A 27,753-nucleotide genomic window follows, 5' to 3' on the forward strand; every position below is an offset into this window, starting at 1 on the left:
GCAATAGGTAGGGAGGTTTGAGTGCTTTTGAGGTTGAGAGAGAAATGTGTTATAGATTGTTTTTTTTATAAAAGGAGTTTTTTGGAGAGATTTATGATTGAATTTTGTTTTGGAGTTATTGCGTACGCAATAGGTAGGGAGGTTTGAGTGGCTTTGAGGTTGAGAGAGAAATTTGTAATAGATTGTTTTTTTTTATTGATGAGTTTTTTTGAGAGATTTATGATTAAATTTTGTTTTGAAGTTGTTGCGTACGCAATAGGTAGGGTTTGAGTGTTAAATTTTGTTTTGAAGTTGTTGCATACGCAATAGGTAGGGAGAGGTTGTGAGAGTTTGAGTTAAAGAGGAAAATTTGTGGAAAAAAAGATTTAATGCTAAAATGGTTTTTTAAGTTGTTACGTACACACAAGTTTTTGAGAAAAAGATCGGATTTGAAAAAAAATTCAAATTTATAAAAACTTGATTCTTAGAAGTTCTTGCGTACGCAATAGTTTAGAAATGAACTCACCTCTTGCAACATTTTGAAAATTTTTGTGAATCCTACAACAGGTTGATGAGAGGAGAGAAGCGTGGAGTGTAAACGAATGATCTTTGAATGAAAGAGAGAATGAAGAATGTTCTACTTATAGTGAACCTAAAAGAACTAAAAAAACCTTAAAAACTAAAAAAAGCTGACTTGACCTAAAAGCTATCCATTTCCTATAAAACTCTACTTCTGCTCATTCTGTCTCACAACTCTCTTATTCTCTCTCACAACTCTCCTGGAGCTCCACCACCTCTCCACTCAGGTACTCCCTCCCTCCCTCTTCTCCAACTTCCTCTCTCCCCTCCCCTTCCCCTCCCTTCCCCTCTCCTCCTGCTTCTCCCCTCCCTTCCCTTCCCTTCCCTTCCCCCTTCCCCTCTCCTCCCTCCCCAAGGCCCCTTCCCCTCCCCCTTGCCTGCTCCCTCCTCCTTCCCTCCTCCCGCCCCCTTCCTTCCCTTCCCCCTGCCACTTGTCGTCGCTTCCCCCTTCCCTCCGCCCCCCTCCCTCCACCCTCCCTCCACCCTCCCCCTCCCTGTCGTCCCTCCCCCCCCCTTCCCTCCGCCCCCCCTGTCGTACCTCCCCTCTTCCCTCCCCTTCGCCCCCCCCTTCCCTCCCCTCCGCCCTCCGCACGCCCCCCCTCCCTCCCGCCCTCCCCACGCCCCCCCTCGCCCCTGCCCCCTGCTGTTGACCCCTCCGCCCCCCCTTCCCTCCGCCCTCCCCATGCCCCCCCCCGCACGCCCGCCCCCTGTCGTCGACGGAAGGGGGCGGGCGCATGGGGGGGGCGTGGGGAGGGCAGAGGGGGGGGCGGGCGCGCCGGGGGGAGGGGGGGGGGCTGGGGGGGGCGGAGGAAAGGGGGGGGGGTGTGGGGGGGGAGCGCGGGAAGGGGAGGGGAGGGGGGGCGGGCGAGGGCAAGGGGAGGGGAGGGGGGCGATCCCCCCCACCTGTTGCGCACGCAACAGGTGAGGGGGGCATTGCCCCCCTCCCCTCCCCGCCGCCCCCCTCCCCTCGCCCCCCCTGCCCCCTTCCCTCCGCCCGCCCCCCCCTCGCCCTCCCCCTTCCCTTGCCCCTCCCCTTCCCTCACCACACGTGTGCATGTGGTGAGGGAAGGGGAGGGGAAGGGGAAGGGGGGGCGAGGGGGGGCGCGGGCGGAGGGCATGCATGGGGGGGGGCGTGGGGGGGGAGGGGGGGCGGGCGGAGGTGTGCATGTGGTGAGGGAAGGGGAGGGGCAAGGGAAGGGGGGGCGAGGGGGGGCGCGAGCAGAGAGCGTGAGGGGGGGGCGTGGGGGGGGGAGGGGGGGCGAGGGGGGGCGGGCGAAGGGCGTGGGGGGGGGGGAGGGGGGGCGAGGGGGGGCGGGCGGAAGGCGTGGGGGGGGGCGTGGGGGGGAGGGGCAAGGGGGAGGGGGGGCCAGGATGGGGGGAGGAGGGGAGGGGGGGCGGGCGAGGGCGAGGGGAGGGGGGGCGGGCAAGCAGGCAAGGGCAAGGGAGGAGGGGCAAGGGGGAGGGGGGGCGAGGGGGCGGGCGGCAGGCGAGGGGAGGGGGAAGGGGAGGGGGGGCATGGGGAGGGCAAGCGGGCGAGGGGGGCGAGGAGGGGGGCATCGCCCCCTCACCTGTTGCACACGCAACAGGTGGGGGGATCCCCCACCTGTTGCGCACGCAACAGGTGGGGGGATCCCCCACCTGTTGCGCACGCAACAGGTGGGGGGATCCCCCACCTATTGCGTGCGCAACAGGGGGCAAGGAGAAGGGAAGGGGGGGCGTGGGGAGAGCAAAGGGGTGGGCGGATGGAAGGGGGGCATGGGGCGGGCGAGGGGCGGGGAGGGCAAGGGGGCGGGCGAGGGGGAGGACACCTGTTGTGTGCGCAATAGGTGCGGGGCGAGGGTAAGGGGAGGGGCAAGGGGAAGGGAAGGGGGTGCGTGGGGAGGGAAGGGGGCGGGCGGAGGGAAGAGGTGGGCGTGGGAGGGCAAGGGGGCAGGCGAGGGGCGGGGAGGGGGACATCACAAGGTGGCGGGCAAGGGGTGATTGTGGGGAGGGAAAGGGGGTGTGGGGCAAGGGGGTAGGAGCGCGGGCGGGGAGGGGGAGGGGCTCACCTGTTGCGGGGCAGCAATGCCCCTCCGCCTCCCCCTCCCCGCTCGAGCCCCCTCTATCTCTCCCTTGCCCCACGCCCCCTCCTCGTCCCCGCCGTCATCCCCTCCCGTCCCGTCCCCTCCCGCTCCCCCTTCCCCGCGCTTTCCTGCGTCCTGTCCCGTCAAAATTAAAAAAGTTAAAATAAATAAAACTTTTAAAAAATCAAAAAATTAAATTAAATTTTAAATATAAAAATAATCTAATTAATTAAAATAAAATAATTAAAAAAGAAAAAAAATATTTTATTTTAAAAATTAAAAATAAATAAAACTTAAAAGAATATTTAATTAAAAATTTATTTAATATTTTGAGTTTGAAAATCATTGTATTTCTCATTTTTGATTGTTTTTCAGAAAACTATAGCTTTCATGGCTTCCAGTTTTTGTTCCAAGGTGTCTTTCAAATACCTTGAACATGCTTGGTATTTTATGGAGCAGAAATCAAAGTATTTTTTGGTGATCACTTCAGAGAACATATCAAGCCCGAAATATTCTGCAGAGGCAGTAAGAAATGGTGGCATGGTATCAAACATCATAATTAAAGAAAACAATTTGATAGAAATTATGTGCCAAGGAAAGAATGACGAGGTGGTTTACAAGTTATGAGTTACTCAGAAGCACTTCTTGAAGCCGTTACCAGATTCAATTGAGGGATCCCAAGAATTACTTAATGCCTTAGAAGCATTGAAGAAAATGTGGGATGCATTTCCAAGTGGTGGTGTTGAACCTTCAGTAGCACTAATTATGCCATCTATAACATATAACCCTCAAGTACTGTCAATATCTGTGGCGGTAACTCCGGTAACTCCAACAAGTGTAACTACAGTATCTCCAACTGTACCTACGCCATCGACTGCTGCAACTACAGGAATAAGAAGGAGTGATCGTGGAGCAGACTCAAGTGCTATAGCTATTCCTAGAAAGAGAGCAAAAATAACTCCTACTCCACGTGGAGATCGCTCAAGTGCAGGCTATTTAAAACCACGCGAAAAATTGGATAGCGATGAAGAGAAAGATCAGCAAGAAGAAGATACAAGTCTCGAAGACTCTCGGGGGGGTCACTATGTATAAACCCTCTATATCACGTGCGTTCAAGGCCTATATTTAAAGTCCCTTATCTGTAAAAAAATTCATTAATAAAATGTACCCCTTTTCTATACAAATCTGTAAATTTTTTCCAAACTTATTTTAAATAGTCCCTTATGTATATTTATTTCTGTAAATTTTAGAAATAAAAAAAATCCTTCTGTTGAACTCACGTGATAGGGTTACATATGATGAGTGACCCCCCCGAGCGAAGACTTTTCTATAAGTGTGGTGGACTTACATCCTTCAGAGGATGAGGGATACATTTGGGGATTTTCACAATTCAGTGTGGCCACAATGCTTATTGATCGAGCTTCATTGTTCACAAATCAAAGAAAGCTCGATAAGATATTTGCACGCAAATTGTATGAAGATACAAGGAAAACAAGAACTCCCGTTGCCACTAATATCACTCTTCGTCCTATGGCGTTTAAGAGACTTCAAGAAGATGATCCTACATTGCCTGATGTCACATTTCAAAAGCGCGTGGACTTTCTTGATGCTTTTGAGAACTTTAGAAGGAGTGACTTTGTTCGTGGAGAGGCTTTGTACCAAAGCCAATATGGGAGTGACATCAAGAAGAGATACATGCTGGCAAAGAATAGATTCTTAGAAAGATGCAGGTTTGAGCCCATTGATGGGCAACACTTTTGTGAGGCTTGCAGGATCGCCCTTGATGAGGGAAGAAAAGGAAACTTGCCACAGATTGAGTGGATGGAAAAGTTTCAACGGGTCATTTGTCATATATGCATATTTAATGATGACTCGAAGTACATTCTAGAATCAGAGAGGCTCAATTCTACTCCATTTAGGTTGAAAAAAAGCCCTTCTCTTTCTGAGATCTTGATAAAGGCAAGGGAGTTATGGATGGGCTGTGGAAAGCCACAAACAGTGAAGGGCAGAAGACCTACATCGGAGTACATGGCAAAGAGGACTCGGTTCTATAGATGCTTGAAAGGTGTTGTAAGCAATACGCAAGGCATACCAGGTAATAAGGTTGAGGAAAAGGATTTGAACACCGCCGTTGCAAGATATAGGGATGTTACCTACATTGTCTTTCGTGAGGACTCAGTGTTTCAGAGCATCATGGATGTTTGCCAAGCATATGAAACAGGAAAGATATCCTTTGAGGCACCAGAGCACATTGCAACTCAGAGGAAAGAAATAAAGAAACCGATGTCTATGTTTGGTGGAGAGCTTTAAGGTTTGTTAGAGATGCAATAACAGAAGAAGTATGCAAGAAGATCGTAAGTGGTGACTGCTTCTTTGGAAAGAAGAGCAAGCATAGCAACTTAGATGAAGTGGTCACCCGAATGATTCAAAGTGAGGCTGCTCTCTCGACACTATTATTTTTATTGAAATCTGATGATGAGTTAGCTGGCAAGTCAATTGATGTGGATAAGAAGAAAGCACTTAGCCTAGGTCAACTCCTTGATAAGACATGGGCTAGAAAGTGGTTGGCTTCAATGGATGCAGATGCCACACCAACAAAGGATCTAAGAGCTCAAATGCCAAAGGTTGTTGAGACAGAATATATGGACATTAAGAAAAAGGCCTTGCAGTCCAGTACCCAAGGTAGAGCAATTGGTGGTTTAGATGATGGTTCTCCATTCAGCTTCTCTTATGATATCCTGCTATCAGAGAATGATACAAAATTTGCACACATCAATGGCATTGATACGGAGCATTTCATAACAATGAGTGGTCATGCTTGGGAGAAGCCATGCGTATTTTTCATAGATGAATTGCAAGACCTTGCAGTGTCACGGATAGTTGAAGTTGTGCGGTTTATTGTTGAAGGTCCTATGGCAGATAAGAAAAGATCAACGTTGGTCCTGTTCGTGACAGAATCACAAAGGGATGCCCTATATGCGAGTTTGACATCTTCATTTGGGTATTTACTTTCAAAAGTATACCATGGTATAGTCCTCTGTAATCATATGACTGTCTTGGAAGGCACTGCCATTCAAGTCTTGCAGCCTTTCTTGACGTGCTTCTTATCGAGGGGTGGTGGTAATCTAATCCAAACTCCTTTAAGGACTCTCGAGCTTCATTACTTTGAGGACCATAAGGTTAAGCTTGATGCAGCAATGGTGGATTACAGAAAGCCGATGGATCTTGATGTGATACTAGAGATGACAAAGAATTTATTGAATGATGGGTGGGAAGTACCATTGTATCAAATGGGTTTTGCTGCTGAGAAATTGCTACGCCAAGGTAAAAATGTAAATGTCATTGATACCCCCCATCAAATTGAGTTCTTTGACACATATTACAGTTGCACTACTTTCTTTGAGGAGGAAAATGTCAAAGAAGAGGGTAGTGAGTCTCTGAGGGTGATGATTCTAGCTCAGGTGATGATGAGGATGAAAGCTCTGCATCCGATGACTTACAGCAAGAAGAAATCCGCACAAAGAATAAGGGTGATCAATTGTCAACTAGAGTCAAGGAGGTTCCACTCATCATACGAGACGGTTCGCGGCAGCAAGAAGTTACAGTAGTACAGCATGTCACAGGTAAAGGTAAGGCTAAAGAGGTGGAAGCACTTCCCTTAAAATTAAAAGTGAGGAAGGCACCCTTGATCTTGGATGAAGGACAGGCAAGTGGATCGATCTTGGGTGAAGGACAGGCAAGTGGATCAAGCAAGGAAGCCTTACTCAAAGAAGGTATGCACGAGGCAAAGCATGACCAGGAGGAGTTACCAGGAGGCATAGATGGTTCTTCAACCATGACCTTACAGACTCCAGAGCAGCCTACTAGTCAGGAACCTAGTAGCCAGGTCCCTACTTACCAAGAACTTGGTCATGAGACTCTAGAGTAGCCTACTAGTCAGGTGCTTGGAACTGAAGAGCAAACTAGTAAGGACCTTGCTACTGAGACTCCAGTCTTAGAGCAGCCTATTAGTCAGGACCCTGGTAGTCAAGGGCCTGGCATTGAGGACATTGGTACTGAGTAACATGTTGGCTAACGGCTTTGTAATGACAAGTTTTGAACTTCTATGTAAAGCTAATATCTAATAAAAAGTTTACTACTTTTTTGATTTCTTTGCTCTCATTATTATGTATAAAGATTGTTTATGAGGGCCATTTTATACTTAAAGGTGTTTTTTAATACCAAGTGTGGTGTATATGTACACTACTTACACATAAAAGGATTTATCTACACTACCTTTCTAAGGGCTTTATGTACACCACCTTTCTAAAAGAAATGGTCATAAAGGTGTGTGCACACCACTTATACATAAAGGTGTTTATTTACACCACCTTTCCAAGAGAATTGGTCATCTATTATTGGTCATCTATTGATGTTCTTAGGTGATTATGAAGATGTTTATGTAGACCACTTTGTGAGAGAATTGGTCATCTATTATTGGTCATGTATTGATGTTCTTAGGTGATAGTTGCTCAATTCACAAGAAGTAATGAAGATGTTTATGTAGACCACTTTGCAAGAGATTTTTGTGAAGTTATGAAGATGTTTATGTAGACCACCTTTGTAAGAGATTTGGTTATGCATTGATGTTCTTAGTACTTAATCATTAAATCTTTTGTTTTGAGTTGGCAAATCTAGTTCAAAATCATTAAATATTTTGTTTTGAGTTGGCAAATCTAGTTAAAAATCATTAAATCTTTTGTTTTGAGTTGGCAAATCTAGTTAAAAAACAACATTACTAGTATATTCAAAATTTTTGGAGTGTTTTTTAGTCCATTTCTCAAATTGGACTTTACACAAGTCCAAAATTTTTGAATAGTGTGTTATCCTCAATTTTTTAATGATGCTTTTTTGTAGTACAAAAAGCACAATGTATTATGGGCTTTTGGTACTGATCTTCTCTCCTCACAATTAGATTATTGTGCAACCATACGCAAAATCTAGGAATTGGATTTTAGATGAATCAGATTTAGTATTTTCATTATTGATGTAAAAATGGTTTAGAACTATCTACAATGGGCCATAGTTTTTTTTCCATACACTCTACTATGAAAAGGATACTTTTTTTTTGCGAGCATTGTGAGCAGGCACATACTAATGAATGTATTAGGTTAATGCCTTCATTTTTTAAGAATTGATACATGTTCGAATTCATACATAATTGAGCATCCATTAATACAATTGATGGTGTTCTTGAACATAGGTGGTCTTCCATCTAGATCATTTTGATCCACGATGGTGGTATGTGATCCAAGTTGCTCCTCAAAGTAAACATACTTTTGAAGATAGAGATGTTGATACAAAGATGCTGCCAATGGATCTAGTTGACCCCGATGGATCTAGGGAAGAAGATGAAGATCCCGATATGGGCCAAGAAGAAAATGCATACAATGATATCATAATGGAGAAAGGTGGAGATCACTCCATTGGGGAAGAAAATGGGGATCATGTATCACCAATAGTATTGAAGAGCTAGATGAATTAGAGGATCAAGTCTTAGGTAGAGATACAACAACAATGAAAAAATAGGTGATCAATTGACTATACACTTAGAGGTTGACTTATTTAGCACGCTAGACTTGGCTCAAGACAAAGTTGTTGATTTAAATCCTAATGAGTGATTCTTTTGCTATCACCAAGGCTTTTTATCTTTGCCCCTTTCACTCTTATAGTGGCATTATGCACATTTATATATTGACTTCACCATGAATACATGAGTATTTTGATCTCAAACTTGGTGTACACACTCTTATATTTTTCATCGGTATGGAAATTTGTCCCACCAACACTTGTAAAAGTTCTTCTAATAGTGTCGGGTTATACCAACACGAACACTAATAGACGACCCCTAACGTGCATTACCGCACCCATGCCCGCGAAACGTCAAGAGCTAAGCATCGAAAAAGGGTGAAGGTAGTCCTGAAGACATTGTGGAAAAGTTGAGCGAGTGACGAAGCGAGGTTCCTGCTTTGGAAAGTTTCACATCAATGGCTGGTTGTAAGAGGGAGGTTGGCCAAAAGGACCCAGGTGAATCCGGCATGCCCGATGACGGAAGTGGTAAGACACACCTTATAGAACCGCATCGTTTCTAGGGATGTATGGGGGTGGCGATCAGTCGTTCATGGTTGATGCGCAAGTTTTTCATTGGCAGCAACTGCCGACTTACCCTGCTCGGAGAGGTAAAAGGGAGTGGTTAAGGTCTTTCATCTATGCTTGGTTCCTCATGGCCTTACCTGCATGTGGCCGTCCTGCTGACCATTTGGGATGTCAAAAATCAAGCTGTGTTTCAGCTTCATTACTCGGTTTGTTTCAGGGAGACCAGGATAGATTTCGGTGTATATAGTTTGTCTGAAGCAGGTGGAGGCAGGACCCATGCAGGCCGGTGGATTTTCACGGCACCGGAGCGGCGATTATAGACATGTGTTTATAGAAATGTTTATAAACATCTGACTATCATCTCTTGCATGCAAGCGTGCACTAGTCATCTCTTGCATGCAAGCGTGCAGTAGTGCAGTGGTAGAGGCTTACAGGTCGCGAGTTCATACATCGCGGCTTACAATCTTTTGATGTGAGTATATTTGTTGTTTCCCGGCGCCAGTAGCACGGGTCCCGCACACAGAAAACGACAAAAATACGCCTCGATATTTATCCCAGGTCCGCTATTCTATTCAGAGAGGAGGAGGAAAAGCAAACAAATATTAAAACACGTTTTCATGGAGAGTTATGTAGTTTTCACCATACAATGCATTCTGTATTTAATAGAGATGGATTCACATTCGATAGAGAATCACTTGGAGTTGTAACATTACGTATGTTTGTGTATGGAACATCACTTGCGCACAGCATAGCATCGCTTTCTCCTAGTAGTCTCTCACCTTCTCCTAGTCTAGGCTCGATTGATTTGCAGCAGTGATAACATGTCTGGGCAATCGTGGGGTGGCCAAGAGCTTCAATGGCACTGCTTTGCTGAGCACCAGCCCGAATTCTTCCGCCATATTCACTTTCTCAGGGTGGTCGGCTGATCCTGGCAATGCCCAATCGAAGCATTGAATCAGCCTTGCGAGTGTTGTGTGCACCATAGTTAAGCCTAGTGCATAGGCAGGGCAACTCCTCCTTCCGGATCCAAATGGAATTAGCTGAAAATGAAGGCCGCGCATCCCCACTTCGCTGCAGGAGCCGATCATGAATCTCTCTGGGTTGAACTCCAGTGGCGCTTCCCACAGATTGGGATCCCTTGCTATGGCCCACGCATTCACTAGCAAGCGCGTATTCTTGGGTAGATGGTAACCTGCAACATAGCAAGGTTCTGTGGATTCGTGGGGTAACAGCAGTGGTACGACTGTGTGTAGCCGCAGCGTTTCTTTCACAATAGCTTGAAGAAACTCCAGCTGTGAGATGTCAGATTCATTCACACGTCTACCTTGACCGACTACTGCATCTAGCTCTGCCTTTTCTTTCTCCAAGAGAGATGGATTTCGCATTAGCTCGGTCATTGCCCACTCAATGGTAGCGGCCGATGTATCAGTTCCAGCTGCGACCATGTCCTGCACAATTAGCCAAGAGGATTGAGCTTCCTTGTTAGCTAGCCGTAGATTCGTGTAGAAGATTTCGTACACTTTACCATCATGATTGCCTTGATTGTATTATCATCGATTTCTTCAAAGTTATTCCTTTGACACTCTAATAGCACGTCCAAAAAGTCCACTGCATCTGTAGAGTTTTCAGCTCGTTTCTTACGGTGCTCTTGAATAATCTTCTGGAGAAAAGCATCTAGTCTTCTGGAAACCGATCTCATCCTTCGTTCATAACCTTGTAAATCCAGCCAACTGACGTATGGGATGTAGTCCCCGAGGTTGAAGGCTCCAGCCAAGGCTGAACTTTGGCGAAGTAAAAACCTAATCTCTTTAGCGTCCAGGGATCCCGATTTGAAATACCTTCCACTGAATGCCATCAGTGTCATGGCGTTCGTTGACAATGTTGATACCATTTCACTTATGTCCACCGGCTTTCCCTGCTCAGACTGTTCTAGGATGGAAGAGAGCATTAATACGGTCTCACTTTCTCGGATGGGGCTCAGATTTTTTATTCTGTTGGGACTAAAAAGTTCAAGAATACAGAACCTACGCAGGTTTCGCCATTCAGGGCCATAGGGAGCAAACGCAATGTCCCGACCTCCGTACACAAACAGTGCACTGAAAGCCTGCTTGGGCCGTGAAGCAAATACATGGTCGTGGGTCTTGAGGAACTCGCTAGCCATATCAGCGGAGGAAGCAACAACGGTAATGACGGAACCGAGGCGGAGATGCATAATAGGACCATAGAGCTTGGACAGCTGCAGCAAATCACGGTGGGGAAATTTGCCAAGCAGATGCAAGTTCCCGACAAAGGGCCATGAGGGAGGTCCTGGAGGCAAGCGCAGGCGACGCTGTTTGTGGGAAAGGAAAGCCCGGAAGGCAAGCCAGAGGAGAAGAATTGCAAAGGGGAGGGCAAAATGAAGAGGGAGCCAAGATGGAAGGAGGAGGATCGCCATGAGAGTGATAAATGGAAGCGGGCTTAGAGTAATGGAGCTTGGAGGCGAGCTTTAAGGACGTGGTGTAGAGTCTAGTTCAATTTGTCCTACCAAAGTCCCTAAAAAAAGAGTTTGAAATAAGTGATCCTTTGAACGCAACTTTGATGTCTCGCTTTTCTAATTATGTCCTAATCTAACTTGAAAGCAATGTGTGTTCCTAATCTAACTTGAAAGCAATGTGTGTGGTAAGGAGAGCACCCAAATAAGTTCCCCAAAATTGAAAGCAATATCAAATATTATTATCCAAAGAAGAGCAACGTGTGTGGTAAGGAGCAGGATTGCCACAAGAGTGATCGCCACAAGAGTGATCCTTTGAACGCAACTTTGATGTCTCGCTTTTCTAATTATGTCCTAATCTAACTTGAAAGCAATGTGTGTGGTAAGGAGAGCACCCAAATAAGTTCCCCAAAATTGAAAGCAATATCAAATATTATTATCCAAAGAAGAGCAACGTGTGTGGTAAGGAGCAGGATTGCCACAAGAGTGATCGCCACAAGAGTGATCCTTTGAACGCAACTTTGATGTCTGGCTTTCCTAATTATGTCCTAATCTAACTTGAAAGCAATGTGTGGGATAAGGAGAGCACCCAAATAAAATTGAATTGAAAGCAATATCAAATATTATTATCCAAAGAAGAGCAACGTGTGTGGTAAGGAGCAGGATTGCCACAAGAGTGATCGCCACAAGAGTGATCCTTTGAACGCAACTTTGATGTCTGGCTTTCCTAATTATGTCCTAATCTAACTTGAAAGCAATGTGTGGGATAAGGAGAGCACCCAAATAAAATTGAAAGCAATATCAAATATCATTATCCAAAGAAGAGCAATGTGTGTGGTAAGGAGGATGATTGCCACAAGAGTGATGAATGAAGCATGGAGGCAAAACGGAATTCATAAATACTTTTTAAGACAAAAAATTTTTAAATAAAAAACCCCCACCTCTCAAGTTAAAAATCAAGAAAATTTCAAAAGCTTATTTTTAGTGAATACATGTGATAATAAAAGGAGTTAATAATATTGCAAGAGATTGCAAGAAGCTAAATTACCATGATAGTCCTCCAAAATACAATTGTACTTTCTAATTTGACTTGTCCTTCAATACATGTTTAGTGCATAAGAGTCATTTTGTCATAAAATCTTGAGTAAGTAATGGTGTCAACAGGAAAAATGAGGAGGAAAAGACAAAATGAGGTCAATCACCATGAGAGTAAGAAGGTAGATGAATATGCTAATGAATGTAAGAATCCCTCATTTCTAAACAGCTATCCGACCTTGTTTTCTTTTAAAGGCTGGGTTTATAAATTGCCTTACTAACTAGAAGGTTTAACTGTAAGACCAAACTTCTTTTTCAAAGGAAAAATGTTCCCCTTTCTTTCTCAATAACCAATAATTTAGACTATCTAATTATTTTACATCATTATTAGCCTACTTAATCACCTATTATTGGAATGATATTATATATGCAATACTTAAGGAAACACACTCCATAGATCCAAGGACTTATAAAAATATCATTTGAGTGCTCATATAATTAAAATATAATGCTTATTACTCAATTTAGTAAAAACAAGTCCATTTCTTTTGCTATTTATCCTTAAAAGAAAAGAAGTATATAGTAGAAAGCTCATAGTTTTAGCTACATTATGATGACAATAATTGACATGGAAATAGACATGGATTGGAGATTAGGAAAATAATAAACAGATGGTAGATATTTTGGTAAAAAGTGTAGAGTGATTGTGAATTAACAAAGGAGGAGGAAGGTGCAAATGAAGTGGCCCATGATGGAAAACAAGAAAAAAGAGGTAAAAATGGAAATAGTTGTGTTCATTATTATTGATTTTTCTAGCATTCTCTGCTAAACTAATCATCACTATCCTTTTCTCCTTGTTTTAAGCCATGGACCTCTTATTTGCACCATCTCCCTTGTGTTGTTCAAGATTTCTCTACATTTTTTCTTCAAACCAATTGGCATCTTCTTTTTTGCTACTCCTATCCTCTAGCCCATCTTTATAACTCTTTAAACTTGTTTTTGGTCCTCTTCCTTTGGACCTTCTTCTTTTGCGTGTCCTCACATTGACCGATGCCCATCTCTATATCTTCTGTTATTATTTTGATACATGGCTCTTCATAAATAATAAATAAAGAAGATGGTGATTAATTTGGTTGAAAAGGTCTCTTATATTACCAAGTAAAAGGAGAAAGAGATAGAGCTATGGATGAAGTTTAATTTTCAAGATAAGGATGATAGTGCCTTCTGTTAGATATCAATGCTCCACTCTCATGTAACTACGTGGGAACCAGCTAACTTTACTTATAAGCCCCCCATATGAGGAGAAGGCATTTGAGTAGCTCGGTTATCCGGTAGGTCTTGGTTTGGACACTAGATGGGGGCCATGTGTCACCTAGTGGCTAGACGGCTTCAGAAAAAGTTGGCACACTGCCAACTAGGCTACATGCAAGTGTTGTAAGGCATGCCATGACTGACCGCACTGAGGGTAGATGGAGCATTTCCTGGGGCAGCCCACTCTCGAGTTGCGGGGCCCATTTGGAGCCCCAGATGATCCCGGATGGAAACGGAGACCATAGGTTAGTTGCTCTATTCTGCACCATGGTTCTATCGTGTGGTCGGTGGCCTATTTCGGGACCGACCTCTAGTCGGCCGTTTTAGGTCGACTGGGTCAGTCTCCCAATTGAGTCTAACTGACTATGACTGGTGGCTATACAAGAGCAAGCCCGTGAAGCCCATATTTATCACTGGCTACAGCAACCCTGATTCCTTAGCATCCAGCCTCCGTCCTCTATTATTTTTAGCATGCCATCGAAGCTTCTCACACAGGAGCGCACGGCTGGGAGGCAGTGCCATCTATTGTATTAGTTTTACAATAATCAAATTTTTTATTCTCCATACTATCTGCTTTTCTCTCTTGCATACGAGATCTTGTTATCTGTTGAGCACATACGTTGTATTGTTTTCTTACACCTTCAAGGAAAAGTATATGAAACATACTATTCAAAATTTTTGGACTTGTGTAAAGTCCAATTTGAGAAATGGACTAAAAAACAGTCCAAAAATTTTGAATATACTAGTAATGTTGTTTTTTGAACTAGATTTGCCAACTCAAAACAAAAGATTTAATGATTAAGTACTAAGAACATCAATGCATAACCAAATCTCTTACAAAGGTGGTCTACATAAACATCTTCATAACTTCACAAAAATCTCTTACAAAGTGGTCTACATAAACATCTTCATAACTTCTTGTGAATTGAGCAACCATCACCTAAGAACATCAATAGATGACCAATTCTCTTACAAAGTGGTCTACATAAACATCTTTATAATCACCTAAGAACATCAATAGATGACCAATAATAGATGACCAATTCTCTTAGAAAGGTGGTGTAAATAAACACCTTTATGTATAAGTGGTGTGCACACACCTTTATGACCATTTCTTTTAGAAAGGTGGTGTACATAAAGCCCTTAGAAAGCTAGTGTAGATAAATCCTTTTATGTGTAAGTAGTGTACATATACACCACACTTGGTATTAAAAAACACCGTTAAGTATAAAATGGCCCTCATACACAATCTTTATACACAATAATGAGAGCAAAGAAATCAAAAAAGTAGTAAACTTTTTATTAGATATTAGCTTTACATAGAAGTTTAAAACTTGTGATTACAAAGCCGTTAGCCATCATGTTACTCAGTACCAATGTCCTCAATGCCAGGCCCTTGATTACCAGGGTCCTGACTAATGGGCTGCTCTAAGACTAGAGTCTCAGTAGCAAGGTCCTCAGTAGTTTGCTCTTCAGTTCCAAGCACCTGACTAGTAGGCTGCTCTAGAGTCTCACGACCAAGTTCTTGGTAAGTAGGGACCTAGCTACTAGGTTCCTGACTATTAGGCTGCTCTGGAGTCTGTAAGGTCATGGTTGAAGAACCATCTATGCCTCCTGGTAACTCCTCCTGGTCATGCTTTGCCTCGTCCATACCTTCTTTGAGTAAGGCTTCCTTGCTTGATCCACTTGCCTGTCCTTCACCCAAGATCGATCCACTTGCCTGTCCTTCATCCAAGATCAAGGGTGCCTTCCTCACTTTTAATTTTAAGGGAAGTGCTTCCACCTCTTTAGCCTTACCTTTACCTGTGACGTGCTATACTACTGTAACTTCTTGCTGCCGCGAACCTTCCCGTATGATGAGTGGAACCTCCTTGACTCTAGTTGACAATTGATCACCCTTATTCTTTGTGCGGATTTCTTCTTGCCGTAAGTCATCGGATGCAGAGCTTTCATCCTCATCATCACCTGAGCTAGAATCATCACCCTCAGACACACTACCCTCTTCTTTGACATTTTCCTCCTCAAAGAAAGTAGTGCAACTGTAATATGTGTCAAAGAACTCAATTTGATGGGGGTATCAATGACATTTACATTTCTACCTTAGCGTAGCAATTTCTCAGCAGCAAAACCCATTTGATACAATGCTACTTCCCACCCATCATTCAATAAATTCTTTGTCATCTCTAGTATCACATCAGGATCCATCCGCTTTCTGTAATCCACCATTGCTGCATCAAGCTTAACCTTATTGTCCTCAAAGTAATGAAGCTCGAGAGTCCTTAAAGGAGTTTGGATTAGATTACCACCACCCCTCGATAAGAAGCACATCAAGAAAGGCTGCAAGACTTGAATGGCAGTGCCTTCCAAGACAGTCATATGATTACGCAGGACTATACCATGGTATACTTTTGAAAGTAAATACCCAAATGAAGATGTCAAACTCGCATATAGGGCATCCCTTTGTGATTTTGTCATGAACAGGACCAACGTTGATCTTTTCTTATCTGCCATAGGACCTTCTACGATAAACCGCACAAGTTCAACTATCCGTGACACTGCAAGGTCTTGCAATTCATCTATGAAAAATACGCATGGCTTCTCCCAAGCATGACTGCTCATTGTTATGAAATGCTCTGTATCAATGCCATTGATGTGTGCAAATTTTGTATCATTCTCTGATAGCAAGATATCATAAGAGAAGCTGAATGGAGAACCATCATCTAAACCACCAATTGCTCTACCTTGGGTAGTGGACTGCAAGGCCTTTTTCTTGATGTCCATATATTCTATCTCAATAACCTTTGGCATTTTAGCTCTTAGATCCTTTGTTGGTGTGGCATCTACATCCATTGAAGCCAACCACTTTCTAGCCCATGTCTTATCAAGGAGTTGACCTAGGCTAAGTGCTTTCTTCTTATCCACATCAATTGACTTGCCAGCTAACTCATCATCAGATTTTAATAAAAATAATAGTGTCGAGAGAGCAGCCTCACTTTGAATCATTCGGGTGACCACTTCATCTAAGTTGCTATGGTTGCTCTTCTTTCCAAAGAAGCAGTCACCACTTAGGATCTTCGTGCATACTTCTTCTGTTATTACATCTGGAACAAACCTTAAAGCTCTCCACCAAACAATAGACATCGGTTTCTTTATTTCTTTCCTCTGAGTTGTAATGTGCTCTGGTGCCTCAAAGGATATCTTCCCTGTTTCATATGCTTGGTAAACATCCACGATGCTCTGAAACACTGAGTCCTCGCGGAAGACAATGCAAGTAACATCCCTGTATCTTGCAACGGCGGTGTTCAAATCCTTTGCCTCAACCTTATTACCTAGTATGCCTTGCATATTGCTTACAACACCTTTTAAGCATCTATAGAACCGAGTCCTCTTTGCCATGTACTCTGATGTAGGTCTCCTGCCCTTCACTGTTTGTGGCTTTCCACAGCCCATCCATAACTCCCTTGCCTTTATCAAGATCTCAGAAAGAGAAGAGCTTTTTTTCAACCTAAATGGAGCAGAATTCAGCCTCTCTGATTCTAGAATGTACTTCGAGTCATCGTTAAATATGCATATATGACAAATGACCCGTTGAAACTTTTCCATCCACTCAATCTGTGGCAAGTTTCCTTTTCTTCCCTCATCAAGGGCGATCCTGCAAGCTTCACAAAAGTGTTGCCCATCAATGGGCTCAAACCTGCATCTTTCCAAGAATCTATTCTTTGCCAGCATGTATCTCTTCTCGATGTCACTCCCATATCGACTTTGGTACAAAGCCTCTCCACGAACAAAGTCACTCCTTCTAAAGTTCTCAAAAGCATCAAGAAAGTCCACGCGCTTTTGAAATGTGACATCAGGCAATGTAGGATCATCTTCTTGAAGTCTCTTAAATGCCATAGGACGAAGAGTGATATTAGTGGCAACTGGAGTTCTTGTTTTCCTTGTATCTTCATACAATTTGCGTGCAAATATCTTATTGAGCTTTCTTTGATTTGTGAACAATGAAGCTCGATCAATAAGCATTGTGGCCACGCTGAATTGTGAAAATCCCCAAATGTATCCCTCATCCTCTGGAGGATGTAAGTCTGCCACACTTATAGAAAAGTCTTCGAGACTTGTATCTTCTTCTTGCTGATCTTCCTCTTCATCGCTATCCAATTTTTCGCCTAGTTTTAAATAGCCTGCACTCGAGCGATCTGCATGTGGAGTAGGAGTTATTTTTGCTCTCTTTCTGGGAATAGCTATAGCACTTGAGTCTGCTCCACGATCACTCCTTCTTGTTCCTATAGTTGCAGCAGTCGATGGTGTAGGTATAGTTGGAGATACTGTAGTTACACTTGCCGGAGTTACCGGAGTTACTGCCACAGATATTGACGGTACTTGAGGGTTATATGTTATAGATGGCATACTTAGTGCTGCTGAAGGTTCAACACCACCACTTGGAAATGCATCCCACATTTTCTTCAATGCTTCTAAGGCATTAAGTAATTCTTGGGATCCCTCAATTGAATCTAGTAACGGCTTCAAGAAGTGCTTCGGAGTAACTCGTAACTTGTAAACCACCTCGTCATTCTTTCCTTGGCACAAATTTCTATCAAATTGTTTTCTTTAATGTTGATGTTTGATACCATGCCACCATTTCTTAGTGCCTCTGCAGAATATTTCGCGCTTGATATATTCTCTGTAGTGATCACCAAAAAATACTTTGATTTGCGCTCCATAAAATACCAAGCATGTTCAAGGTATTTGAAAGACACCTTGGAACCAAAACTGGAAGCCATGGAAGCCATAGTTTTTTGAAAAACAATCAAAAATAAAAAATGAGAAATACAATGATTTTCAAACTCAAAATATTAAATAAATTTTTAATTAAATATTCTTTTAAGTTTTATTTATTTTTAATTTTTAAAATAAAATATATTTTTTTTTAATTATTTTATTTTAATTAATTAGATTATTTTTATATTTAAAATTTAATTTAATTTTTTGATTTTTTTTAAGTTTTATTTATTTTAACTTTTTTAATTTTGACGGGACAGGGCGCAGGGAAGGCGCGGGGAAGGGGGAGCGGGAGGGGACGGGGCGACGAAGGGGGAGGGGGCCCCAAGTGCGCAACAGGTGGGGGTTCCCCTCCCCTCCCCACCCCGGTCCCCACCTGTTGCGCACGCAACACCTCCTCCCCTCGCCCCCTTCCCCTTCCCCTCCCCCTTGCCCCGCCCCGCCCCCTTTCCCTCCGTGCCCGCCCTCTTGGCCTCCCCTCCCCTCCCCTTTCCCTCTTTCGTCGAGCTCCCTCCCCGCGCCCGCACCCTTCTCCTCCCCCTTCCCCCTTCACTTGTTGCGCACGCAACAGGTGAGGGGCATCGTCCCCTCCCCGCCCACCCCCATCCCCTCCCTGCCCTCGTCCCCTCCCCGCCCCCGTCTCCTCTCCCCTGCCGACCACCCCCTTCCCCTCCCCTTCCCCCCCTCCCCGCCCGCCCCCTTCCCCTCCCCCTTCCCCCCCTCCCTATCGAAGCCCACGGGGAGGGGGGGAAGGGGGCGGGGCGGGTGGGGCGGGCAAGGGGATGGGGCGGGCGGGGGCCAAGGGGGAGGCGGAGGGGACGAGGAGGGGGAGGCAGAGGGGACGAGGAGGGGGCGCGAGCAGGGAGGGGGAGGTGGAGGGGGGCATCGCTGCCCCCCTCACCTGTTGCGTCCCCCCCACCTGTTGCCACGCAACAGGTGAGGGGGGTGGCGATGCCCCCCTCCACCTCCCCCTCCCTGCCCGTGCCCCCTCTGCTTCCCCCTTGCCCCACGCCCCCTTCCCCTCCCCTTGCCCCCCCCTCACATGTTGCGTGCGCAACAGGTGGGGGATCCCCCCACCTGTTGCGCATGCAACAGGTGAGCCCCTCCCCCTCCCTGCCCGTGCCCCCTCCCCCTTGCCCCACGCCCCACGCCCCCTCCCCCTTGCCCTCCCCACGCCCCCTCCCCCTTGCCCTCCCCGCGCCCACCCCACGCCCCCTCCCCCTTGCCCACCCCCTTGCCCTCCCCACGCCCCCTCCCCCTTGCCCTCCCTGCGCCCACCCCCTTCCCTTCCCCCTTGCCTCCCCTTGCCCCCCCACGCCCGCCCCGCACCGCCCTGCCTTGCCCTTGCCCGCACCGCATCGCCCCACCCCTCCCCTTGCCCCTGCCCTGCACCTGTTGCGTGCGCAACAGGTGAGGGGGGCGATGCCCCCCTCCCCACTCGCGCCCCCTCCCCCTTGCCCGCCCCTCCCCTTGCCGCACCCCTTCCGTTGCCCCCGCCCCACACCTGTTGCGCACGCAACAGGTGAGGGGGGCGATGCCCCCCTCCCCGCCCCTCGCCCGCCCCCTTGCCCTCCCCACGCCCCCTTCCCCGCCCCTCGCCTACCCCCTTGCCCTCCCCATGCCCCCTCGCCCGCCCCCTTGCCCTCACACATGGATGCGCTTGTAATCCAATCCTCCAAGAGAGGTCACATGTTGCCTTGTCATATCTCTTGAGGTCGGTAATTTATTCTCCCTTGGAAGCATTTTATATAATAGCCTGCACATGAAGACCATAAATGAGAAAAAGTATTCCAGTAATTGACCCACTAGTATAATTCACCATGTTTGCAAAATAGACTTTAAAGCGTACTTGAGTAATGTATTCAAACTTGCATTGCGTCATCCATAGATGGTATGCAAGTTTAGTAACTCAAGGGAGGCACGTAGAATTGTTGGCTCTTTCCTACTGCTTTCGTAGGAAGAGCTGGTTATACTCTGTTTGCAGGGTTCCGAGGCTTTTTGTCACCTACAGATATATTGGGATTGTCGGTAGTAGTATATGAGTAGCTTAGGACCTCGAGTCGTGTTCCGGTGAGAGATGTAGGCTTAAGTGTGGTACGCAAACAAAGTGCATGCATGTGTAAAAGGAACGTAAATCATCTTTGTTGAGGTAATGAAGGCTTTCGCCTTCATCAGGGGTTGTAGGGTTTAGGAGGAGTTTAAGGGTTCAGAAGGAGGTTCCAGGGTTTAGAAAGAGTTCCAAGGTTTAGAAGGAGGTTCCAGGGTTCAGAAAGAGTTCCAGGGTTTAGAAGGAGGTTCCAAGGTTTAGAAGGAGTCCAGGTTAGAAGGAGGATCCAAGGTTCAGAGTAGAGTACATGGTGGAGAACTCGTCTCCCTCGTAGATCATGGAGTTTAAGGGTTAAGGAACAAAGGGTTTAGGAAAGCATAGGAGTGGGAGAGGAAGAAGATGTAAGAGCATGGGTGAAAGAAGAGAGAGGAGGAAGGAGGAGGAGGGAAGAGGAGGAGGGAGGGGGAGGAGAGAGGAGGAGGAGGAAGAGGGAGGAGGAGGAGGAGGAGGGAGGAGGAGGAGGAGGAGAAGGAGGAAGGAGGAGGAGGGAGGAGGAGAGGGAGAGGGTGGGTTGCAGGGTTGGAGGAGAGGGGAGAAGGGTTGCAAGGTTAGGACATGCTTTTGGACGTGCAGTGCAAGGAAGCAGCATGGACACTTGAGACAAATGCTTGGAATACCAAAGTAGACTCAACACAATGCCCCAAAGAGTGTGGGCTTCATTCCATTATGGGGTATTTATACAAGTTGGAGAGCTTCTCTCTCTGCATGTAACACAAAGTCGTATCACAAAGTTGTAACACAAAGTTGTATCACAAAGTTGTAACACAAAGTTGTAACACATTCTCTCTCTTCATGTAGAAGTTGTAACACAAAGTTGTAACACAAAGTTGTTACACAAAGTTGTTACACAAATTTGTAACACAAAGTTGTGTCACAACGTCGTAACACATTCTCTCTCTTCATGTAGAAGTTGTAACACAAAGTTGTTACACAAAGTCGTAACACAAAGTTGTGTCTAGAAGTTGTAACACAAAGTTGTAACACAAAGTTGTATCACAAAGTTGTAACACCTTCTCTTTCTTCGTAAGTTCATGTTGGCATAGAGTCAACATACTCTCGGATCCATTTTATTACCCGTCCTCGGGTTATGGCTTATTGCGATCACGTACCTAGGTTGCCATGTTTTTAGTCCAGTGGCTGTGGAACTTGTGTCGGTGCCAGTCGAGATCCTGTTGTAGAGCCTTACCACCATACAATTTTTGCGCAGTTTCCAAGTAGCCTGTATCTACCATTTGCTCGAACAGAGATATGTGGCGTGCCTCCAAGAAGATCACTCTTTGATAGAGTCGGCTTGTAATATGAGCATCAATCCGTTCATTGGGATTAAAGCTGAGTGGAGGCAAATGGGAATCAAGGTAACATGGGACCTCCAGAATGAATTCTAATGTTTTACAGAATATGGCACTTTGGCGAAGGAAGCGATCAATGTTGCCGCGCATTATTTGTTCATGCTGCTGAAGTGCTCGGATCATGGTGCCTTGGATATTCCATTCTACACCAGAGTAGGGTTCGATCATTGGCCAATTAATGACTCGATCTTCAGCCAAAGTGTGTATGTTGGCTTCCCATTTTTTACGCCGTGGAACTGCATAGAACTTGGGATGGGTTCTGAGACATGGAGGTGCCCGTAAGTACTCCTTTAAGAAGATTACATCAAAGAGCTTGGGACGGCGCCAATCAGGTTGTGGATCCGTTGTGGATCCAATTTGCTAATCCAACCTTCACTCATTTGATGCTGATGAAGGTTGGTAGGAAAGTTATCCATCCACCGCGAGTTTTCATATCAGGATATTTGCTCCAAAATTCCTTGATGGGGTTACTGGGAAGTGGTATCTCATCAAAATCATACCCATCATTGGAACTTGGCATGGGTGTACGAATTGGATTATCCGGATCCTGATATTCAAAATCAAATACTGCATCATTTTCTGCTGATGGAAGCACCAGAAATGTCGGAGGTGATGACGGGGCCGGGAGAGAATCAGGGGACATTGGGGAGAAATATGGCTGAGTGATAGTGGTGGAAGGGGAGCAGAGGGGAGGGGGGGAAGAAATGGGCAAATGGTTTGAGCAGCTTGGTAATCCTCAAGGGTAGGATTAGCAAGGGAGGGGAAAAAGCTAGGTGTGAGGGGCTCGTAAGTTTGTGACTATTGGGTAAGTTGAAAATGGTGAGAGGCATGAGCAAAGAGACGATGGAGGGAATAGATGTTAGGATGGAGCTCGCGGAAGGTTAAGAGGGTGGTAGCAGCAAGGGGAAGTGAGGTTATGATGTTGGCAGAAAGAGTGGTTAGATATGGGAAGTTGGATGTGAGATAGGCCTTGTCATCTTCCGACACTTCTTTTTGCTGGTGCGATGGGATGATCAGCTGCATGGGTTGGATGTCGGATATGTCGTGCCGTGCAAATAATAGGGATGGCCTTTGTAGCAATGGCAACAAACCTGCAATAACCCTGAGGGGAGGACTACCCATGAGGCAGACATATGCAATGAAAGCATCCATCCTGAGTGTTATAAACCCAGCATGTGTAGACAGGCAGAAGATATTCTTCTCATCTTCAGACAAGTCTTGGCAAATTATGCACAGGGTTTTAGTCCCGATCTTCCACTTGTAGAGCAGCCACAAGCTCTTCGTACACCACGATTGTGCATTGTAGTGGGGCGTCATTGGTGTTGTCTTCCAATGCCTCATTGTTGTGCACTAGCAATTGGAGTTCAAGCTTGGAGATGGCTATTTTTTGGGAGTGCATCTCATTCATTTTTTCTTTGTACTGATGGTAGATGGTTGTGTATGCCTCCTTAAGCTTTTTCATTTGCAAGGTGACCTTTGCTTATTGAGGAATGTCTTCAATGGTATTGGACCATTGGTCCAAGACCTGCTGGGCTTGTGAAGTGTTGGCCTCTTGAACAGTATCAAGTTGGTCTTTTAAGAGTCGGCATTCCCTTGTAAGCTCATCAATGCTAAAGGCACGTACTGCCAAAGATTGTTTCATGTCTTCAAGCTTGTCTTTGCAATCCTGGAGCTCTTCTTCTTTGTGAATGAGACTGAGTCGAGCTTGTGCCACTACCTCTGTTTGTTGCACATGTGCAGATGTCAGGGAGTTATAGTAGGTCTGTAGGATTGCCATTGCTTCTATTGCCGCAGTCAGCTGTGTTTGACTTTGGTGGAGGTTGGAGGTCACATCCCTTATGGCCTTCTCTTAAGCTTGGAGAGCCTGGTTCATGCGCACTTCTTCCACCTGTAAGAAAATAGTACGCAGCGGAAGATAACAACAAAACGCAAGTACACGATGGAAAGCTGGAGAGAATACAAAAATTCTGATATACCAAACTGCTGATACAACTGATGGTTGGCTGTCCACCCGTGCGCTCTACAGACAGAGCTTCGATGGTGATCTAGACAGATGCTGGACGGAGGACTATGAGCGTGAAGAACTGGTGATCTGATGATAGGGGGTGGCCACTTATATAGTGTAAGTGGTTGACGGTCGGCCCTGTAATAGGCAGTCGGCCTAATAGACAGTCGGCCTGGAAGACCACCGACCCTTCAGAAAACATGCCGTCGGGCAGATGAAGGATCGCACATAGGTCATACCGTCGGGCCTGGGGCTACCGGCAGCCCCCGGACCCTGCCGCTGGGGGCTTTTCCCCCAGACCCCCACCGGGGCCCTGCGGCCCCCGGACCCCCTGCTATCGGGGGGGGCTATCGCCCCCCCGAACCCCCCCTTTGTGCAGACGGGTATCTACTCTTGGCTCCTAAGCCGTCTCATAACCATCTGGTCTACTCTAAGACCCCTTCCAGTGTCTAAACTGGGGATCCCTCCCAATATCTGATACCCATCATGGCTTCTCCTCATATGGGGGCCTTACAACATTGGGTACACAGAATATTGGTGGGTTACATGAGAGGTGGACATTTGAGCTAACTCTAACACCCCCCCTCAATGTTCACCCGAAGATGAACTACGTGTTCGGACCAATGCCGAGTCGATGTAGATGCCGCAACAATAAATCACTCCCAAGAGCCTTCGTGAAGATGTCTGCGCAATTGTCCTCTGTGGGACAATACTCCAGCTCTATGACTCCATCCTCGATGAGCTCTCGTACGTAGTGATACTGGATCTCTATGTGCTTTGTACGAGCATGGAACACAGGATTCTTTGCAATGGCCATGCAACTCTGATTGTCGCATTTTAGAACCGTCGCATCTTCGATTGGAACTCCTATGTCTTGCAGGATCCTCCTTAGCCAAACTGCTTCACAAGCAGCAATGCATGCTGCCTTGTACTCAGCTTCCGTCGAAGATAGACTGTTGGTTGCTTCTTGCTAATCCAAGAGAACACTCCTGAACCAAGTGAAAAACAATATCCAGAAACTGACTTTCTAGAATCACAATCTCCCGCCCAATCTGAGTCACAGTAACCCGCCAAGGTCTTCCCTGCTCTGTAGGTAATGCCATACTCCAGTGTACCTTTCACGTACTTTAGCACATGCATCCCTGCTTTCCAATGGTTCTCTCGAGGTTGATTTGAGAACCTACTAAGTACACCAACTGCAAAGCTGATATCAGGTCTAGTGTTGCACAGAAAAATGAGACTCCCCACAAGTTTCCTATACTCCTTGATGTCGACAAGTGGTGATGCATCCTCCACTGAGAGCTTACCATTCACCTCCATGGGAGAGACCACGTCCTTACACTCGATCATACCGAATGCCTTCAAGATCTCGCGAGCATATCTCTGCTGAGAGATGAAAATCCTGCCAGGTTTTTGCCAAACCTCAATGCCGAGGCAAAAGTGTATGAGCCCCAAATCTGTCATCTCAAACTCGGAACTCAACGACTCCCTCAACTGTTGCAGCATCTTCTCATGATCTCCTGTGATGATCAAGTCATCCACGTAAAGGACTATTACCACATACTTCCCATCCTGCTTACAAACATACAGGTTAGCATCAGAAGCACTTTTTGAGAAACCAATAGATATGAGAAAGCTATCAATCCGTTGGTACCATGCCCTTGGGGCCTGTTTCAGCCCGTACAATGCCTTCTTTAGTTTGCAAACCTTGTTCTTTGAATTGGGCACCTCAAATCCTGGTGGCTGGAACACATATACCTCCTCCTTGAGATGTCCATTCAAGAACGCAGATTTCACGTCCATTTGAAACACCGGCCACTGCTTATGAGCAGCCAAGGCAAGTACCACCCGAATAGTTGTCATCCTTGCTGTAGGAGCAAAGGAATCCTCAAAATCAAAGCCTTCAACTTGAGAGTATCCTTGTGCAACAAGCCTAGCCTTGTACTTTTCCAAAGATCCATCAGATTTATACTTGGCCTTCCATACCCATTTGGTACCAATGATCTTCCTTTTTACTGGACGATCAACCAAGTCCCAAGTCTGATTCTTCATGATGCTGTCATACTCCTCTTGCATGGCAGCTTTCCAATTTGGATCGCCCATTGCCTCATCCAAATTCGTAGGCTCTTGAACTTTCATAATCTCAGCCATCAAGGCCATATTGACTATGTGTTCAGAAGCCCTTTTCTGCTCCTCTATCCTCTTTGATCGTCGAAGTCCATCTGCAGATGACTCCGCCAAGTCTGGAACCGGATTCTTCTCATCAAAGAGCTGCCTTGCCCACTTTGGAAGTGGCTTACCTTGTGGAGCCAAGGCATGTTGTGGTGTTGGTGGAGTTTGTTCCTCGAAGTACTCCTCCTCATTTTGCAACTCTGCTTTAGATACGGGCACAAGGTGAGTTACTTTTACGACTGATGATAAAGTGGAAGGGCATACCTCCTCCTCCACTGTATGTGGCTGTTCCCAAAACACCACATCACGACTGACCACGATCTTCTTTGCCTCTGGATCATATAGCCGGTACGCCTTTGACTCCTGGCTATAGCCCATGAAGATACACTTTCTGCTCTTTGGATCTAATTTCTTTCTGGTGCTATCTGGAACATGAACAAAACACTCACATCCAAATGTTCTGAAATGAGAAGCGGAAGGCTTTTTACCTGAGTAAGCCTCCAAAGGTGTTTTGCCCGTCAAGGCCTTTGTGAAGCTTCGATTGAGGATGTAGACTGCTGTATTGACTGCCTCAGCCCAAAAAGACTTAGGCAATCCTTTACCTAGTGCCATGCATCGTGCCATCTCCATGGTAGTACGATTGCGACGCTCTACAACACCATTTTGTTGCGGAGTATGTGCAGTCGTGAGTTGGCGCTTAATGCCATTCTCGTGCAAGTATGTGTCGAACTCTTTTGACAGGAACTCTCCTCCTCGATCCGTGCAAAGCTTCTTTACCTTCAGCCCGCTTTCGTTTTCCACCATCTTTTGCCACTGTTTGAATTTTCCAAGAGCTTCAGCCTTATCTCGTAAAAAATACACCCACATGTATCTACTGTAGTCATCGACGATAAGCATATAGTAGTTACATCCCCCCAAAGCTTGAGTTGGAGCTTTCCCACTGAGATCAGCATGAACCAATTGTAGAGGAGCCTTTGCCCGATAGCCGCTCTCATGTGGAAAAGCCTTCCTTTGTTGCTTGCCCATCATACAAGCTTCACAAGGTTCCTGCACCTTTGAGAGTGCAGGCAAGTGTGCAACCATCCCTGTTTTCTGCATTTCCAAAAGAATAGGATAACTAAGATGACCAAATCTTTCATGCCATACCTTACTGATGCCCACTCCTGAAGAGACTGTTAGTGCCGTCAGCTCGTAGAGATTGTTCTTCCTTACTGCCTTGCCGACCACCTTGCCCGCTGCATTAAGGATTTCTGCTCCGGTCCTCTTGAAACGCACCTCCAAGTTGCGATCAGTTATCGCAGCAACCGAAAGCAAGTTCTTCTTTAGCTGAGGAACTAGTAATACATCAGAAAGCTCTTTAGTTTCACCCTCTTGAATGGAAAGAGAGATAGTACCTGTACCTTCCACAGGGCATTTTGCATTATTACCAACCGTCACGTTCATGGGCTCTTGTAGAGGCTTGAAAGAGCTATACCAGTCCTTCTTTCTGGTCATGTGACGGGACGCTCCACTATCAAGGAGCCACGAATCATTCGTTGTTGAAACTTCTGTTGAGGAGCATATTTCTTCAATTGCAACCCATAGCTCCAACTCAGTTTCAACTGTGTTGGCAGATTCCTTGCCTTTCGAAGAAGACTGTGTAGTGCCATTCTTTTCGTCCTGCTGCTTCTTTCTGCAATCCTTGATCATGTGACCGCTTTTGTTGCAGTAGTGGCACTTACCTGAAAACTTCTTCTTCTTACCATTCTTCTTCTCTCCACCCTTCCCTTTGG

General features: G+C 45.7%; 1 pseudogene across 1 annotated transcript; it reads right to left on the bottom strand.

Annotated features, from left to right (window-relative positions):
- Positions 1-9,537: 9,537 nt before the first annotated feature.
- Positions 9,538-11,213, bottom strand: LOC147883338 (cytochrome P450 71AU50 pseudogene; annotated as a pseudogene). Its single transcript, XR_015543778.1, has 2 exons — positions 10,282-11,213; positions 9,538-10,204 (listed from the first exon to the last, which is right to left on the bottom strand). The product of XR_015543778.1 is annotated as a cytochrome P450 71AU50 pseudogene (transcript).
- Positions 11,214-27,753: the final 16,540 nt, after the last annotated feature.

The sequence above is a fragment of the Dipteris shenzhenensis genome, chromosome 28 (assembly GCF_047967505.1).
Source record: "Dipteris shenzhenensis isolate YYH24624 ecotype China chromosome 28, Dip_SZ_1.0, whole genome shotgun sequence".
NCBI lineage: Eukaryota > Viridiplantae > Streptophyta > Polypodiopsida > Gleicheniales > Dipteridaceae > Dipteris > Dipteris shenzhenensis.